The following is an 18,405-nucleotide window of genomic DNA, read 5'->3' as shown; positions in this document are numbered from 1 at the left end:
TCCTCATAGGGTAACATTGACTGGCTTTTTCTTCAAAAATCTTCTAAGTGTGAACTTTTCAAAACTGCAAAAATTCACCAAAAATCAGCCAAGTGACAAAAACGAATTTACTCACCTGCTCCTAGGTGAGCTCCCAGTGCTGGATCTTGGTGCCCAGCCCTGGCCCTGAAAAGTGTTCACAACTATACTTACCTTTAACTCATTTTTTTCCCATAGGAAACCATTGTCTGCTTTTCTGTGAAATTTCTTCTAAGTGTCTATTTTTGCAAATTTGAAATATTCTTTTAAAATCGTACCATTTCTGCAAACGAAATTACTTACCTGCTTTTGATAAGGACCCCAGTCCTGGGTCTAGGTACCCAGTCCTGGATTACTAAAGTAACGATAAAGTACTCTACCTGCAATTTGAATTTCTTGCCATAGAGATCCATTGAATGTTTTCTTTGAAATATTTTCTAAGTGCTAACTTTTGAAATAGCTAAATATTATTTAAAAATCATTACAGTTATTAAGTCGACTTTCATCACTTGATTCTGAATACTGACCCAAGGCTGGTTCTAGGAGCCAGACCTGGAATTCCAAAAGTAATCTGAAAAGTAATTTATTACAAATAACCTGAATTTACCATTGAGCTCAATGCATTGTTATGTTTAGGAAATAGGATTGTTTATTGCAACCAACTGTGACTGTTTACACAAATTTATTGCTTAAGACAAAAGTATTTATATCCAACCTCTCATGCTGAGAAAGTATATTTTTACCCCCTTTGTGGTTCTAAAAATAAAACAAGCATATATTTTATATATATACACCATTGGCCTAGAGTTCAGTTATTGAGTGTGTGAAACCATTTGCTGACTGAGTGTGTACAATAAATGCTTTACACTGTCCTCTGGTACTGCCTTACTGCTCGACCAAGCTACCACTTTTGAGAGTAAGGTCATACCTAACTTTGACCTCTATCAGCCTCTGGGGACTGTGGACTCTGTACACCCTGTACCTATTAGGGAACAGTATATACAGAGCCACTTTCTCACAAGTGGTGTTTGGGTAGTGTATGGGGTACTGCTGGGGATAGTGTTTTAGGGTTTAGGGCAGTGCATTGGTGTTCGGGTAGTGTAGGGGGTCATGCTGGTTGTAGTGTTTTAGGGTTTAGGGAAGTGCAGTGATGTTTGTGTAGTGAATGGTGTTGTGCTTGGGGTAGATTTAGGGTTAAAGGTAGTGAAGTGGTGTGTGTAGTGTAGGGGGTCATGCTGGAGGTAGTGTTTTAGGGTTTACGGCAGTGCAGTGGTGTTTTTGTAGTGTAGGGGGTCGTGCTGAGACAAGTGTTTTAGGGTTTAAGGTAGTGCAGTGGTGTTTGTGTAGTGTAGGGGGTCGTAATGGGGCAGTGTTTTAGGGTTTAGTGTAGTGCAGTGGTGTGAGAAGTTGGCCTGGTATATGATGCTCACTAGTTAAAGTGATCACCTTGTACCATGCCAAGCCACCCTTATGGTGTGGTTGTAAGTCAACCTTTTCGGACTAGCTGCCCTAGTGGTAGCGTAGGCTAAGCAGTCTTTGAGGCTAAACTCGTGAAGCGTGTTAAGCCAGCTGTTTTACCAAATGTAACCCCCTTTTATACCAATGAAAGGACACCACACAGATATATATTCAAAATATATATGTATTTATTTCTCAAAGTAACCCCTAGTCTCTTTATGAGCACAGGAGCACAAATCGTCAAACAAGATTATCACAGAATACACAGAAGTTGCACGTTATATGGATAGGCCCTGGTGGCCACTCAAACCATATACTAAAATAGTGGTATAAGTACCACGAACAGAAAAGGGAAAAGGCCTAGGGCCTCTAGAATCGCTGGGCCTACAAGGAGCTAACGTCAGTTAGTGACCAGGAGGTCCACGGGTGGCGTGTGCAGAGCAAATAGTCACACGCGTGCTCCCATAGGTTTCAATGGGTGCGTAAAAAGTACAAAGTTACTGCAAAGAGGATCTTCCGGATGGACTAGGAACTCAAGATTTGGAACACAGGCACTAGAGATGTAATACTACACTTGGGCACAGGTGTGCCAGCTTTACCTCACCCACAGGAAGCGGGTGCATAGGCCTCGAAGTGCGTCGGGTTTCTTCTATCTGTTCCGTGGAGCTTGAAGACAAAGATGCTGCAGGCGGTCGGTCCGGGAGAGATGCAGTGGATCCAAGAGTGGATCGGAGATGTTGAAGACCTGTAAGCAGAGGGGACAGTGTTCACAGTCACTAGCCAGTGACCAGCGTGGCACCAGGTGGGTACCAGGCGATGTCGGGTGCAAACAGGTGATGAGGGGTAGCTTGTCTCCGCAGCCACGTGGTCCCTGAAGGTCGACGACGTCCAGGAGTCGGCTCACGAGCTGTCCCACGCAGGCTCTCGCTGTCGGCGGTGTCGGCGACTTGATCGAAGCAACCAAGCCTTGGCAAAAGCAATTGTAGGAGGATTCGGAAATCAGCTGTTGGTTCTGACCAGCAAGGTCAGAGGGATTGCTCCTTTGGAGGGGAGCAAGGGCCAGTCTGGAGCAACCAGACCAGCAGTGTATTTTTCGTAGAGTTCGTCGCCAAGATGGCCACTAGCCAGCGGGCCAGCAACCGGTTAGGCGCGTCGAGTGGCAAAATGCAGAAGGGCCCCACGCAGATCGTGGAGATGCTGGAGGGCTCACCTTTGGTGCAGATGCTGCTCGGGGGTTGGGCTTCTCAGATCCCAAAGCACAACTTGGAGGGAGCCTCGGTTGTTGCACTTGTCAGCTTGTCGTAGTCGTTCCAAGATGGCTGGCTCCACGTGTCTCGGTGCCTCCACGGGTCTCTTCTTCTCAGGGACTGTGGATCGGGCGGTGAGAGGTCTGGAGGTCCAGGTCTTGTCAGTCTCTGGGCTCGGGCTCCGGCGGGAGGCGGCGGCAAAGCAGACGTTGATGCGCTGGATGGTGCTTGCGTTAGCAAGGTGGTCACTCCCTGACCACAGGGGAGATTTTCTTCAGTCTTCTGTGCAGCAGAATGTCGAAGTTCCCGTCTTCTTCTTAGTTTCAAGTTGATTCCAGGATGTCTGAAGTCTTAGGACACAGCTCCTACCTTTAAGCGGATTCTAGGGGCCGGACTACCTGCTAGGTCCCTCCCTATGGGTGGGACCAGGAAGGGGGGTGGTTACACCCCCAATCCTTTGTCCAGCTCGCCCCAGGCCCGGGACTGGTGTGCCCCAGGACCGGTTTGAACTGGCATATGCACCGAGGCTCCTTGTGAGCCACAGGCATGTCTGGTTTCTTTCAAGCCCTACCTGACCAATACACAAAATCCTGTCTGGGGTGGTGCACGCACCTCCCCTGGCAGGAAACCCTTTGTCCACACCTCCCAAGCTGGAAGGACTCCCAGCAGCAGGAGGCCAGACTTGTGTCTGTGGTGGCAGCATCCATTTTGTGGAGCTGAGGCTATGTCTGATTTTACCCGGGTTTCAGGTACTGTACATGTCGTGTCCCTCTAGAAGGGTGGAATGCTAACCCCGTCGCCAGAATTGGCGAGGGGTTAGTATTCCAATTCGTATGACACCTTACTCGACATGTTTTGATAAAGCCAAACCAAAGATAGCATTTAACCGCGAGGTTCATAATGCACTTAAGAGTATATGGTATGACGATATCTGGAAACAGTAGAAGGAAGTTGTTCCGACCACTGCAGACAGGCTCAGCTCATGCCAGAGCACCATCTCACATGGAACCAAGCACTCTGCCTTCAGGATTGTTAAGGCCTGCCATAGGAGTGACTTATAGGTTTCCAGGTGTCCCATTTAAGGTTAGGTATAGGTATACTACACCTAAGTAAGAGGTGATTACACCAACTTACCCCAGCTGAGTGATCAGCCAGTTGTGTCAGATTGTTAGGCCAAGCCTGGGGTGGCATAATACATGCTGCAGCCCTTGGCAGGCCTTGGGTACACCAATGCCCTGGGTACCTAGTGTACACTGGTACAGGGGCTGACAGGGTGATCCACTTCCAATTGGTTATGCACCTAGGGTGCATAGTTTTAATTTAGTAGAGAGAACAGCAGGCTGGGGGTCTGATTGGCAGGCCCACAGCCTCAATATGTCAAAAACCAGTGAAGCAAAAAGCAAAAATTTGGGGTGACCATAGGATAGCAGACCCTACTCTCCTACACAACCCCCCCCCCCAAACGCTGGGACATTAAACTAGCCTTGACCAGTCTCGTCTTCATGTCCTAAGTGGAAGTACCTGGAGAGACCATCTGCATTCCCATGGTCAGTACCTGGCCGGTGCTCCACTGTAAAGTCCATCCCCTGTAGGGAAATGGACCACCTAAGCAGTTTGGGGTTTTCACCCTTCATCTGATTTAGCCACAAGAGGGGCTTATAGTCGGTCTGAATCTTGAAGTGAGTGCCAAACAAGTATGGCCTCAGCTTCTTCAGGGCCCACACCACAGCAAAGGCCTCCCTCTCAATAGCTGACCAATTCTTCTCTCTGGGGGTCAAACTTCTGCTAATAAAAGCAATGGGTTGGTCTTGACCATCTACATTAAGTTGTGACAGCACAGCTCCCACACCCAACTCAGAAGCATCTGTTTGGACAATAAACTCTTTGGAGTAGTCAGGACTTTTCAGGATAGGTGCAGAGCACATGGCCTTCTTCAGGTCATCAAATGCCTTTTGACAGCTTACTGTCCACTGAAACTTTTTGGGCATCTTCTTGGATGTCAGATCATTAAGAGGAGTCACAATGGACCCATAGTTCTTAACAAACTTCCTGTAGTACCCAGTCAAGCCCAAGAAAGCTCGAACTTGAGTCTGGGTGGTTGGAGGGGACCAGTCCTTGATGGATTGTATCTTACTCTCCAGTGGTTGAACTTGGCCCCCACCTACAAGGTGGCCCAAATACACAACCTTACTCTGCCCTATCTGGCACTTAGTAGCCTTGATAGTGAGGCCTGCCCTCTGCAGGGCCTCAAGAGCCTTCTTCAGGTGGATCAGGTGATCCTCCCAGGTGGAGCTAAAGACAGCAATGTCATCAAGATATGCTGCACAAAAGTCATCCAACCCAGTAAGGACTTGGTTCACCAGCCTTTGGAAGGTGGCAGGTGCATTCTTCAGACCAAAGGGCATCACCACAAACTGATAATGCCCACCTGGGGTTGAGAATGCTGTTTTGGCCTTAGACTCCTCAGCTAATCTGATTTGCCAATAGCCAGCTGTTAAGTCAAATGTGCTCAAAAACTTTGCAGAAGCTAGTTTGTCTATGAGCTCATCTGCCCTTGGAATAGGGTGTGCATCTGTCCTGGTGACAGCATTGAGTCCTCTGTAATCCACACAGAACCTCATCTCTCTCTTGCCATCTTTGGTGTGAGGTTTGGGGACCAGAACCACTGGGGCTAGCCCAGGGGCTCTCTGAGGGTTCAATGACACCTAATTCCAGCATTTTATGTACCTCAGCCTTTATACAGTCCCTGACGTGGTCAGGTTGTCTGTAAAGTTTGTTCTTTACAGGCAGACTGTCACCAGTGTCCACAACATGGGTACACCAGTCAGTTTGACTAGGTATCAAGGAAAACATATGTGAAAATGATTGTAGAACCTGTCTACATTCAGTCTGCTGATGGGCAGTGAGGTTGCCTCCAAGGGTCACTCCTTCAACTGAGCCATCTTCAGGGTTCTGAGACAACAGGTCTGGGAGAGGGTCACTCTCTTCCTCCTGTCCCTCATCTGTAGCCATGAGCAAGCCCATGTCTGCCCTGTCAACATATGCTTTAAGCCTGTAAACATGGAGTACCCTGTGGGGACTCCTGGGAGTTCCTAGGTCCACCAAGTAGGTGACCTCTCCCTTCTTTTCCAGGATTGTATGGGGTCCAGACCATTTGTCTTGGAGTGCTGCTGGGGCCACTGGCTCCAACACCCATACCTTCTGTCCTGGCTGAAACTCAACCAAGACAGCCTTTTGGTCATGCCAAGCTTTCTGTAAGGCCTGGCTTGCCTCAAGGTTTTTGGATGCCTTCTCCATATACTCAGCCATCCTGGAGCGGAAACCAAGTACATAGTCCACTATGTCTAGCTTAGGCTTTTTGAGAGGTAACTCCCATCCTTCCTTCACCAAACACAGTGGGCCTCTCACAGGGTGCCCAAACAACAATTCAAAGGGGCTGTAGCCAACTCCTTTTTGTGGGACCTCTCTGTAAGCAAACAGAAGGCAGGGTAGAAGGATGTCCCATCTTCGCCTGAGCTTTTCAGGTAATCCTTTGATCATACCCTTTAGGGTCTTGTTGAATCTCTCAACAAGCCCATTGCATTGTGGGTGATAAGGGGTGGTGAACTTGTAGTTGACACCACATTCCTTCCACATAGCTGTCAAGTATCCTGACATAAAGTTGGTACCTCTGTCAGATACTACCTCCTTAGGAAACCCCACTCTGGAGAATACTCCCAGCAGGGCCCTGGCCACAACAGGTGCTGTAGTGGTCCTAAGGGGAATTGCCTCTGGATACCTGGTGGCATGATCCACTACCACCAGTATAAATCTGTGCCCAGATGCAGTGGGAGGATCCATGGGACCCACTATGTCTATTCCCACTCTTTCAAAGGGGACCCCCACCACAGGTAGTGGTATTAGGGGGGCCTTTGTTGTGCCACCTGATTTGCCACTGGCTTGGCAGGTGACACAGGAGCGACAAAACTCCTTTGTATCTTCATTCATATGAGGCCAGTGAAAGTGAGGGACAAGCCTGTCCCAGGTCTTGTTCTGGCCTAAGTGTCCTGCTAAAGGAATGTCATGGGCCAAGGTAAGAAGGAAGCCCCTAAATTGCAGAGGTATGACCAACCTCCTGGTTGCACCAGGCTTGGGGTCTCTAGCCTCTGAATAAAGGAGCCCTTCATCCCAATACACTTTATGGGTACCTTGAGCATTCCCAGCAGCCTCAGCAGCAGCCAGCTGTCTGAGGGGTTCAAGAGAGGGACAGGATAACTGAGCCTGCCTCAAGTCAGCCCTTGAAGGTCCCCCTGTCCCCAGAAACTCAACCTGATCAGGTTCAAGCTCTTCAGGGACAGTTCCTTCAGGGTCCTCTAGATCAGCTTCCTGGGAAGGCTGATCATCACTCTGAGGCAGGGGGGAAGGCACAGCCTTGACCCTCCTGTTCTTCTTCTTGGTAGGTGCTTGGTCCATTGTTCCAGGATCCAAGACCTGAGGTTCAGTGAGGCACTTTTTGGCCTGTGACCTGGTCACAGCAAGGACATGTGATGATATACCTAACATCTCTGCATGAGTCCTGTACTCCACTTCTGACCATAGAGAACTCTCTAGGTCATTGCCCAACAAACATTCTACTGGGAGGTCTGCACTAACCACAACCCTCTTGAGGCCAGTTACCCCTCCCCATGAGAAGTTAACAACTGCCACACTATGTGAAGTAGTGGCATTGCTGGCATTGGTCACCAGGTAGTTCTCACCTGGTATGTACTGTCCAGGGTCCACAAAGCCTGGTGTCACCATAGTGACACTGGCACATGTGTCCCTGTAGGCTTGAGCCACTTTGTCATTAATTAAAGGAGTCTGTCTGTACTTGCCCAGGTTACTGGGGCTCACAGCCAGGGACAAATCAATGTCCCCATCACAGATCAAGACTGCCTGTGTAAGGGTTCTGTCTAAGTCAGAATCTCCTTCAGTTCCCATAGTGATTCCCACTACACCCTTTGTCTGGGGACCAACACTGCTAACAGTAGTACTGGGAGCAGGTGCCTTAGGGGCAACAGTGTTGGGGGCTCCACCCTTTTTGCAATCACTAGTCCAGTGAGTTGTATTTTTACAATGATTGCACCAGGGTTTCTTCTGACCTTCTTTCTTCTTCTTGGACTGTTGGGACCCACCCTCCTTAGCAGTAGTTTGGGGCCCTGTGGAAGACTTCTGGTCTTTAGGTTTCTGATCTCCACCCTTTTGGTCTGTTTTCTTCTGATCACCCCCTTGGCCCTGGTTCTGGTTCTTTTGCTTAACCCTGGTTCTGACCCATTTGTCTGCCTTCTTTCCCAATTCTTGGGGAGAGGTCAGATCAGAGTCAACCAAGTGTTGATGCAGTTGCTGGTTTTGACAGTTATTTAAAATCTGTTCTCTCATCATCAAATTATACAATCCTGTAAAATCAGATACCTTACTTCCCAGCAACCAACCCTCCAAAGCCTTAGTGGCACATTCAACATATTCAGACCAGTCCTGAGTCTGTGTCTTTTGGGTGTCTCTGAACATTAACCTGTACTGTTCAGTGGTTAAGCCTAACCCATCTACCAGAACACTCTTCAGGACTCTGTAGTTTCTGACATCCTCTTCTCTAACAGTGAGGAGTCTGTCTCTGCCTCTTCCTTCAAAGGAGAGCCAGAGGATTGCTGCCCACTGGTCTTCAGGAACCTGCTGTACTTTGCAGGCTCTCTCAAGAGCAGTTATCCATTTGTGGATGTCATCCCCACTTTTGTAGGGGGGCACAACCTTAGACAGGTTCCTATTGTCAAAGACCCTATCTTTGTCCTTAGGGACAATGCTGCCACCAGTGGGTATAGACCCACTCTCTCTAGGTTGCCTAGCCTTGTTCAGTTTTTCTTCCATCAGGGCTACTTCTAGCTCCTGCTTCCTGATCCTCAGCTGGGCTTCCTGCATTCTGGCCTCATGTTCCCTCCTCTGAGGGGTGGTCATCCTTTTCCTGGAGTGACCTTGAGAGCCTCTAGAGCCATGAGAAGCATTGGAGTCACCTGAGCGATTCCTTTGCCTCCCAAGCCCTGTGTTAAGTCCACTGGGGAGATCCAATGGGGTGAACCCATTGTCAGTCCCCAATAGCCTTAGTTTAGCTGGGCCAAGTATAATACTTGGCACTGGGCTAGTTCTCCCTTCATCATCACTACTTTCTGTATCCTCACCACTTTCCTCCCCTGTAGTATGGTTCTCATCTAAGGGATGGCTATTGGAACTGGGTACCTCTGTAGTATCTTCAGAAGGGGGGCCTCCTGTTCCTGACCCTAAGGGGGCTAACTGGGAAGCTTTCTTGAGTGCTCTCTGATTCTCATCATTCTGTAAGAGCTCTCTGAGCTCAGCAGAGTTTGGGTTCTTGGGCTGTTTAAGGCCTCTAAGAGTTGCCAAATGCCTGAGCTCATTCTGATTAAGGGTAGCAAAGCTGGATGTTGCCCTCTGGGGGTCACTCTCAACAGATATGGGTACAGTGGACCCCTCTGCCCCGGCCATTGCTCTTAAGTGTGGGTGGATGTGTTGCAATCTACCTACACTTGTGTTTACCTACTAAACCTATCTAGTAGTTGTAGTCAGGGTGTGCTACTCCCTTTGCTCTACAACAACTAAGTTCAGTAGAACTTATGTATATCTAATCTTGTTTTATATGTACCTACAGGTACCTATGTGATCTTTCAATTGGTAACCAAGAGATTACAATGGTAAAACACAGCAAGCTCAAATCCAACCGCTGCTCACCAATGTGAGAAGTTGGCCTGGTATATGATGCTCACTAGTTAAAGTGATCACCTTGTACCATGCCAAGCCACCCTTATGGTGTGGTTGTAAGTCAACCTTTTCGGACTAGCTGCCCTAGTGGTAGCGTAGGCTAAGCAGTCTTTGAGGCTAAACTCGTGAAGCGTGTTAAGCCAGCTGTTTTACCAAATGTAACCCCCTTTTATACCAATGAAAGGACACCACACAGATATATATTCAAAATATATATGTATTTATTTCTCAAAGTAACCCCTAGTCTCTTTATGAGCACAGGAGCACAAATCGTCAAACAAGATTATCACAGAATACACAGAAGTTGCACGTTATATGGATAGGCCCTGGTGGCCACTCAAACCATATACTAAAATAGTGGTATAAGTACCACGAACAGAAAAGGGAAAAGGCCTAGGGCCTCTAGAATCGCTGGGCCTACAAGGAGCTAACGTCAGTTAGTGACCAGGAGGTCCACGGGTGGCGTGTGCAGAGCAAATAGTCACACGCGTGCTCCCATAGGTTTCAATGGGTGCGTAAAAAGTACAAAGTTACTGCAAAGAGGATCTTCCGGATGGACTAGGAACTCAAGATTTGGAACACAGGCACTAGAGATGTAATACTACACTTGGGCACAGGTGTGCCAGCTTTACCTCACCCACAGGAAGCGGGTGCATAGGCCTCGAAGTGCGTCGGGTTTCTTCTATCTGTTCCGTGGAGCTTGAAGACAAAGATGCTGCAGGCGGTCGGTCCGGGAGAGATGCAGTGGATCCAAGAGTGGATCGGAGATGTTGAAGACCTGTAAGCAGAGGGGACAGTGTTCACAGTCACTAGCCAGTGACCAGTGTGGCACCAGGTGGGTACCAGGCGATGTCGGGTGCAAACAGGTGATGAGGGGTAGCTTGTCTCCGCAGCCACGTGGTCCCTGAAGGTCGACGACGTCCAGGAGTCGGCTCACGAGCTGTCCCACGCAGGCTCTCGCTGTCGGCGGTGTCGGCGACTTGATCGAAGCAACCAAGCCTTGGCAAAAGCAATTGTAGGAGGATTCGGAAATCAGCTGTTGGTTCTGACCAGCAAGGTCAGAGGGATTGCTCCTTTGGAGGGGAGCAAGGGCCAGTCTGGAGCAACCAGACCAGCAGTGTATTTCGTAGAGTTCGTCGCCAAGATGGCCACTAGCCAGCGGGCCAGCAACCGGTTAGGCGCGTCGAGTGGCAAAATGCAGAAGGGCCCCACGCAGATCGTGGAGATGCTGGAGGGCTCACCTTTGGTGCAGATGCTGCTCGGGGGTTGGGCTTCTCAGATCCCAAAGCACAACTTGGAGGGAGCCTCGGTTGTTGCACTTGTCAGCTTGTCGTAGTCGTTCCAAGATGGCTGGCTCCACGTGTCTCGGTGCCTCCACGGGTCTCTTCTTCTCAGGGACTGTGGATCGGGCGGTGAGAGGTCTGGAGGTCCAGGTCTTGTCAGTCTCTGGGCTCGGGCTCCGGCGGGAGGCGGCGGCAAAGCAGACGTTGATGCGCTGGATGGTGCTTGCGTTAGCAAGGTGGTCACTCCCTGACCACAGGGGAGATTTTCTTCAGTCTTCTGTGCAGCAGAATGTCGAAGTTCCCGTCTTCTTCTTAGTTTCAAGTTGATTCCAGGATGTCTGAAGTCTTAGGACACAGCTCCTACCTTTAAGCGGATTCTAGGGGCCGGACTACCTGCTAGGTCCCTCCCTATGGGTGGGACCAGGAAGGGGGGTGGTTACACCCCCAATCCTTTGTCCAGCTCGCCCCAGGCCCGGGACTGGTGTGCCCCAGGACCGGTTTGAACTGGCATATGCACCGAGGCTCCTTGTGAGCCACAGGCATGTCTGGTTTCTTTCAAGCCCTACCTGACCAATACACAAAATCCTGTCTGGGGTGGTGCACGCACCTCCCCTGGCAGGAAACCCTTTGTCCACACCTCCCAAGCTGGAAGGACTCCCAGCAGCAGGAGGGCAGACTTGTGTCTGTGGTGGCAGCATCCATTTTGTGGAGCTGAGGCTATGTCTGATTTTACCCGGGTTTCAGGTACTGTACATGTCGTGTCCCTCTAGAAGGGTGGAATGCTAACCCCGTCGCCAGAATTGGCGAGGGGTTAGTATTCCAATTCGTATGACACCTTACTCGACATGTTTTGATAAAGCCAAACCAAAGATAGCATTTAACCGCGAGGTTCATAATGCACTTAAGAGTATATGGTATGACGATATCTGGAAACAGTAGAAGGAAGTTGTTCCGACCACTGCAGACAGGCTCAGCTCATGCCAGAGCACCATCTCACATGGAACCAAGCACTCTGCCTTCAGGATTGTTAAGGCCTGCCATAGGAGTGACTTATAGGTTTCCAGGTGTCCCATTTAAGGTTAGGTATAGGTATACTACACCTAAGTAAGAGGTGATTACACCAACTTACCCCAGCTGAGTGATCAGCCAGTTGTGTCAGATTGTTAGGCCAAGCCTGGGGTGACATAATACATGCTGCAGCCCTTGGCAGGCCTTGGGTACACCAATGCCCTGGGTACCTAGTGTACACTGGTACAGGGGCTGACAGGGTGATCCACTTCCAATTGGTTATGCACCTAGGGTGCATAGTTTTAATTTAGTAGAGAGAACAGCAGGCTGGGGGTCTGATTGGCAGCCCCACAGCCTCAATATGTCAAAAACCAGTGAAGCAAAAAGCAAAAATTTGGGGTGACCATAGGATAGCAGACCCTACTCTCCTACAAGTGGCGTTTGTGTAGTTTAGAGGTCTTCCTTGGGGTAGATTTAGGGTTTAGGGTATTGCAGTGGTGTTTGTGTAATGTAGGGGGTCGTGCTGGTGGTAGTGTTTTAGGGCTTAGGGTAGTGCAGAGATGTTTGTGTAGTGTAGGGGGTCGTGCTTGCGGTAGATTTAGGGTTTAGGGTATTGCAGTGGTTCGTGCTGGGGGTAGTGTTTTAGGGTTTAGGGTAGTGCAAGGGTGTTTGGGTAGTGTAGGGGTCGTGCGGGGGTAGTGTTTTAGGGTTTATGGTAGTGCAGTAGTGTTCGAGTATTGTAAGGGGTCGTCCTGGGGTTGGTGTTTTACGGTTTAGGGCAGTGCAGTGGTGTTTGGGCAGTGTAGGGGGTCATGCTGGGGGTGGTATTTTAGGGTTTAGGGCAGTGCAGTGGTGTTCGGGCAGTATAGGGGTCGTGCTGGGGGTGGTGTTTCAGGGTTTAGGGCAGTGCAGTGGTGTTCGTGCAGTGTAGGGAGTCGTGCAGGGATTGGTGTTTCAGGGTTTAGGGCAGCGCAGTGGTGTTTGGGCAGTGTAGGGGGTCGTGCAGGGTGGTGGTGTTTCAGGGTTTAGGGTAGTGAAGTGGAATTCGGGAAGTGTAGGGTCGTGCAGGGGTCTGGTGATTCAAGGTTTAATGCAATGCAGTGGTGTTCGGGCAGTGTAGGAGGTCGTGCTGGGGGTAGTGTTTTAGGGTTTAAAGTAGTGCAGCCGTGTTTGGGTAGTGTAGGGGGTCATACTGGGGGTAGTGGGTTAGGGTTAGGGTAGTGCAGTGGTGTTTGGGTAGTGTAGGGGGAGCTGCTGGGGTAGTGTTTTAGGGTTTAGTTAGTGCAGTTGTGTTTGCGTAGTGTAGGTGGTACTTCTGGGGGTAGTGTTTTAGGGTTTAGGGTAGTGCAGTGGAGTTGGGGTAGTGTGGGGGTACTGCTGGGGATAGTGTTTTAGGGTTTGGGGTAGTGCAGTGTTCTTTGGGTAGTGTAGGGGGTCGTGCTTGGGGTAGTGTTTAGGGTTTAGGGTAGTGCAGTGGTGTTTGTGTAATGCAGGGGGTCGGGTTTTAGGGTTTAGGGTAGTGCAGTGGTGTTTGTGTAATGTAGTGGGTCGTGCTGGGGGTAGTGTTTTAGGGTTTAGGGTAGTCTAGCGGAATTTGTGTAGTGTCGGGGGTCGTGTTTTAGGGTTTAGGGTAGTGCAGTGGTGGTCGGGCTTTGTAGGGGTTGTGCTGGGGGTGGTGTTTCAGGGTTTAGGGCAGTGCAGTGGTGTTTGGGGTGTCAAGGATATCGTGCAGGGATTAGTGTTTTAGGGTTTAGTGCAGTGTAAGGGTGGGCGTAGTTCGCGAAGTAGCACTTCGCGAAGCTACGCAAAGTGAAGTTCGCACTACGCGAGCTACGCGTAGCACTTCGCGAACTGCGTAGTAACATGTTCGCACTGTGCAAGATGTTGTTTTCAATGATTGCACAGTGCGGACAAGCAACCGGCACTGTGCAATCATTGAAAATGGCATCTTGCACAGTGCGAGCTGTAGTTTTCTGCTGCTCGAGTAGATTTTTAGTCGAGCGGCAGCTTTCTCAACGCGAACTGGTAGTTTCTCATCGCGAGCGGTCGCGAGCATACGCGACCCCTCGCAATGAGAAACCTGACCTCCTCGCGTTGGGAATCTCGCCGGGAGGTTTATTTTCCATGCTCGCGATCGCGAACAAGGAAAAAGTCTCGGCGGGATGTCATTTTGCTTGCTCGCGGTCGCCAACTTGACGTTGAGGACCGCGAGCAAGCAAAAAATGACCGCAGCACTACGCAACACTACGCTACGCGTGCTCGCACTGTGCTACGTGCAGTTCGCGTAGTGCGAAGTAGCGCGAACTTCGCAAACTACGCGAGCGTAGCGTAGTGCTTCGCCCAGGCCTAGTGCAGTGCAGTGATGTTTGTGCAGTGTAGGGGGTCGTGCTTCTGGTAGATTTAGGGTTTAGGGTAGTGCAGTGGTGTTTGGGTAGTGTAGGGGGTCATGCTGGGGATAGTGTTTAAGGGTTTAGAGTAGAGCAGTGGTGTTTGTGTAGTGTAGGGGGTAGGGCTGGGTGGTAGTGTTTAAGAGAAGTGCAGTGGTGTTCAGGTAGTGTAGAGGGTCGTGCTGGGGTAGTGTTTTAGGGTTTAGGGTAGTGCATTGGTGTTCGGGTAGTGTAGGGGGCATGCTGGTGGTAGTATTTTAGGGTTTAGGAAAGTTCAGTGATGTTTGTGTAGTGTATGGGGTTGTGCTTGGGGTATATTTAGCGTTTTGGATAGTGCAGTGGTGTTACTGTAGTGTAGGGGGTCGGGCTGGGGGTAGTTATTTAGGGTTTAGGGTAGTGCAGTGGTGTTTGGGTAGTGTAGGGGGTCATGCTGGGGGTAGTGTTTAAGGGTTTAGGGTAGAGCAGTGGTGTTTGTGTAGTGTAGGGGGTAGGGCTGGGTGGTAGTGTTTAAGGGTAGAGCAGTGGTGTTTGTGTAGTGTAGGGGGGCGTGTTTTAGGGTTTAGGTTAGTGCAGTGGTGTTCGGGTAGTGTAGGGGGTCATGCTGGGGTAGTGTTTTAGGGTTTATGGTAGTGCTGTGCAGTTTGTGTAGCTTAGGGGGTCTTGCTGGGGTAGTGTTTTAGGGTTTAGGGTAGTGCATTGAAGTTTGGGAAGTGTAGGGGGATGTGCTGAGGGAAGATGTAGGGTTTAGTGTAGTGCAGTGGTGTTTGGGTAGTGTAATGGGTCATGCTGGGGTTAGATATAGGGTTTAGGGTAGTGCAGTGGTGTTTGGGTACTGTAGGGGTCATGCTGGGGTTGTGTTTTAGAGTTTAGGGTAGTGCAGTGGTGTTTAGGTAGTGTAGGGGTCAAGCTGGGCGTAGTGGTTTAGGGTTTAGGGTAGTGCAGTGGTGTTTCGTTAGTGTAGGGGTACTGCTGGGGGTAGTGTTTTAGGGTTTAGGTTAGTGCAATGGTGTTTGGGTAGTGTAGGGGGTAATGCATGGGGTAGTGTTTTAGGGTTTAGCGTAGTGTAGTGGTGTTTGGGTAGTGTAGGGGTTCATGCTGGGGGTAGTGTTTTAGGGTTTAGGATATTGCAGTAGTGTTTGGGTAGTGTAGGGGGTAGTGTTTTAGGGTTTAGGTTAGTGCATTGGTGTTTGAGTAGTGTAGGGGGTCGTGCTAGGGGTAGTGTTTTAGGGTTTAGGTTAGTGCAATGGTGTTTGGGTAGTGTAGGGGGTAATGCAGGGGTAGTGTTTTAGGGTTTAGCGTAGTGCAGTGGTGTTTGGGTAGTGTAGGGGTTCATGCTGGGGGTAGTGTTTTAGGGTTTAGGATATTGCAGTAGTGTTTGGGTAGTGTAGGGGGTAGTGTTTTAGGGTTTAGGTTAGTGCATTGGTGTTTGAGTAGTGTAGGGGGTCGTGCTAGGGGTAGTGTTTTAGGGTTTAGGTTAGTGCAATGGTGTTTGGGTAGTGTAGGGGGTAATGCAGGGGTAGTGTTTTAGGGTTTAGCGTAGTGCAGTGGTGTTTGGGTAGTGTAGGGGGTTGTGCTGGGGGTAGTGTTTTAGGGTTTAGGGTATTGCAGTAGTGTTTGGGTAGTGTAGGGGGTAGTGTTTTAGGGTTTAGGATAGTGCATTGGTGTTTGGGTAGTATAGGCAGTCGTGCTTGTGGTAGAGTTAGGGTTTAGGGTATTGCAGTGGTGTTTGTGTAGTGTAGGGGTGTCGTGCTGGGGGTAGTGTTTTAGGGTTTAGGGTAGTGCAGTGGTGTTTGGGTAGTGTAGGAGGTACTGCTGGGGGTAGAGTTTTAGGGTTTAGGGTAGAGCAGTGGTGTTTGGGTAGTGTAGGGGGTACTGCTGGGGGTAGTGTTTTAGGGTACGGCAGTGGTGTTTGGGTAGTGTATGGGGTACTGCTGGGGATAGTGTTTTAGGGTTTAGGGTAGTGCATTGGTGTTCGGTTAGTGTAGGGGGTCATGCTGGTTGTAGTGTTTTAGGGTTTAGGGAAGTGCAGTGATGTTTGTGTAGTGAATGGTGTTGTGCTTGGGGTAGATTTAGGGTTTAAGGTAGTGCAGTGGTGTGTGTGTAGTGTAGGGGGTCGTGCTGGGTGTAGTCTTTTAGGGTTTAGGGTAGTGCAGTGGTGTTAGTGTAGTGTAGGGGGTTGTACTGGGGTATTGTTTTAGGGTTTACGGTAGTGCAGTGGTGTTTGGGTAGTGTTAGGGTCATGCGGGGGAAGTGTTTTAGGGTTTACGGTTTTGCAGTGGTCTTTGAGTGGTGTAGGGAGTCGTGCTGGGGTAGTGTTTTAGGGTTTAGGGTAGAGAAGTGGTGTTTGGGTAGTGTTGGGGGTCATGCTGGGTTAGTGTTTTAGAATTTAGGGTAGGGCATTGGTGTTTGGGAAGTGTAGGGGGTCGTGCTGGGGGTAGTTATTTAGGGTTTAGGGTAGTGCAGTGGTGTTAGTGTAGTGTAGGGGGTCGTGCTGGGGGTTGAGTTTTAGGGTTCAGGGAAGTGCAGTGGTGATAGTGTAGTTTAGGGGGTCGTGCTGGTGGCAGTGTTTTAGGGCTAAGGGTAGTGCAGTGATGTTTGTGTAGTGTAGGGGGTCGTGCTTGGGGTAGATTTAGTGTTTAGGGCATTGCAGGGGTGTTTGTGTAGGGTAGGGGGTCGTGCTGGGGGTAGTGTTTTCTGGTTTAGGGTAGTGCAGTGGTATTTGGGCAGTGTAGGGGGACGTGCTGGGGGTAGTGTTTTAGTGTTTATGGTAGTGCAGCAGTCTTTGGGTAGTGTAGGGGGTCGTACTGAGGTAGTGTTTTAGGGTTTAGGGTAGTGCAGTGGTGTTTGGGTAGTGTAGGGGGTCATGCTGGGGTAGTATTTTAGGGTTTAGGGTAGTGCATTGGTGTTTGGGTAGTGTAGGGGTCGTGCTGGGGGTAGTGTTTTAGGGATTAAGGTAGTGCAGTGGTGTTTGGGTAATATAGGGGGATGTGCGGGGGTGGTGTTTTAGGGTTTAGGGGAGTGCAGCGTTGTTTGTGTAGTGTAGGGGGTCGTGTTTTAGGGTTTAGGGTAGTGCAGTGGTGTTTTTGTAGTGTAGGGGGTCGTGCTGATGGTAGTGTTTTAGGTTTTAGGGTAGTGCAGGGGTGTTTGTGTAGTGTACGAGGTCGTGTTGTTGTAGTATTTTAGGGATTAGGTAGGGCATTGGTGTTTGGGTAATGTAGGGGGTTCTGCTGGGGGTAGTGTTTTAGTATTTAGGGTAGTGCAGTGGTATTTGGGTAGTGTAGAAGGTCATGCGGGGGGTAGTGTTTTAGGGTTTACGGTAGAGCAGTGGCCTTTGGGTAGTGTAGGGGGTCGTGCTGGGGTAGTGTTTTAGGGTTTAGTGTAGTGCATTGGTGTGTGTGTAGTGTAGGTGGTCGTGCTGGGTGTAGACTTTTAGGGTATAGGGGAGTGCAGTGGTGTTAGTGTAGTGTAGGGGGTCATACTGGGGGTAGTGTTTTATGGTTTATGGTAGTTTAGTGGTGTTTGGGTAGTGTAGGGGGTCGTGCTGGGGTAGTGTTTTAGGGTTTAGGGTAGATCAGTGGTGTTTGGGTAGTGATGGGGGTCGTGCTGGGGTAGTGTTTTAGGGTTTAGGGTAGGGCATTGGAGTTTGGGTGGTGTAGGAGGTCTTGCTGGGGGCAGTGTTTTAGGGTTTAGGGTAGTGCAGTGGTGTTTGTGTAGTGTAGGGGGTCGTGCTGGGGGTAGTGTTTTAGGGTTTAGGGTAGGACATTGGTGTTTGTGAAGTTTAGGGGGTCGTGCTGGGGTAGTGTTTTAGGATTTAGGGTAGTGCAGTGGTGTTGGTGTAGTGTAGGGGGTCGTGCTGGGGTAGTGTTTTAGGGTTTAGGGTAGTGCAGCGGTGTTTGGGTAGTGTAGGTGGTCGTGCTGTGGTAGTATTTTAGGGTTTAGGGTAGGGCATTGGTGTTTGGGTAGTGTAGGGGGTCATGCTGGGGGTAGTGTTTTAGGGTTTAGGGTAGTGCAGTGATGTTTGGGTAGTGTAGGAGTCGTGCTGGGGGTAGTGTTTTAGGGTTTACGGTAGCACAGTGGAGTTTGGGTAGTGTAGAGGGTCGTGCGGGCCTCGTGTTTTAGAGTTTACGGTAGTGCAGTAGTCTTTGGGTAGTGTAGGGGATCGTGCTGGGGTAGTATTTTAGGGTTTAGGTAGGGCATTGGTGTTTGGGTAATGTAGGGGGT

The sequence above is a fragment of the Triturus cristatus genome, chromosome 1_1 (assembly GCF_964204655.1).
Source record: "Triturus cristatus chromosome 1_1, aTriCri1.1, whole genome shotgun sequence".
Lineage (NCBI taxonomy): Eukaryota > Metazoa > Chordata > Amphibia > Caudata > Salamandridae > Triturus > Triturus cristatus.
The sequence above is the reverse complement of the archived record's forward strand: the minus strand, read 5'-3'. Positions refer to the sequence as shown.